The 466-nt window shown below is 37.6% G+C and overlaps 1 non-coding gene across 1 annotated transcript; it reads left to right on the top strand.

The window, feature by feature from the left end:
- The first annotated feature begins 292 nt into the window (after positions 1-292).
- On the top strand, positions 293-377 carry TRNAY-GUA. The gene is given in 2 exon segments: positions 293-329; positions 342-377. It is a non-coding gene; the product is annotated as a tRNA-Tyr (tRNA).
- The last annotated feature ends 89 nt before the right edge of the window (positions 378-466 follow it).

The raw sequence follows: 466 nt of genomic DNA, 5'->3' as shown, positions 1-466 counted from the left end.
CTAATTAACTCACTTTTTTTCTACTACTCTTCTACATACTTTTAAAATCGAATAGAAGTACTATGTCGAATCATCTACATGCGCATAATCTTATAATAAAAACCGACCTTAGCTCAGTTGGTATAGTGGAGGACGATAGTAGACGCAGATTATGCTAAGGTCACTCGTTCGAATCCGGTAGGTCGGATCTTATGGGCTAAAGCCTTTTTCATTTCGTGTATTCTAAACTTATCAAAATCTTTGTGTTCATAGATTATTTAGAAAAGTACACACGAATCAAGTATAATACAATCCGACCTTAGCTCAGTTGGTAGAGCGGAGGACTGTAGTTGAAGCAGAATATCCTTAGGTCACTGGTTCGAATCCGGTAGGTCGGAATTTTCTCCCATATGTTGGGTTTTTATAGCGTTGTGACCTTTACTCTTTTTTGAATATTGGATCTAACCAATGCACGCTGGCAAGAAAA

This window comes from Camelina sativa, unplaced genomic scaffold (genome assembly GCF_000633955.1).
Source record: "Camelina sativa cultivar DH55 unplaced genomic scaffold, Cs unpScaffold00976, whole genome shotgun sequence".
NCBI classification, from domain to species: Eukaryota; Viridiplantae; Streptophyta; class Magnoliopsida; order Brassicales; family Brassicaceae; genus Camelina; species Camelina sativa.
Note: the sequence above shows the minus strand (reverse complement) of the source record. Positions and strands in the feature narration are given on the sequence as shown.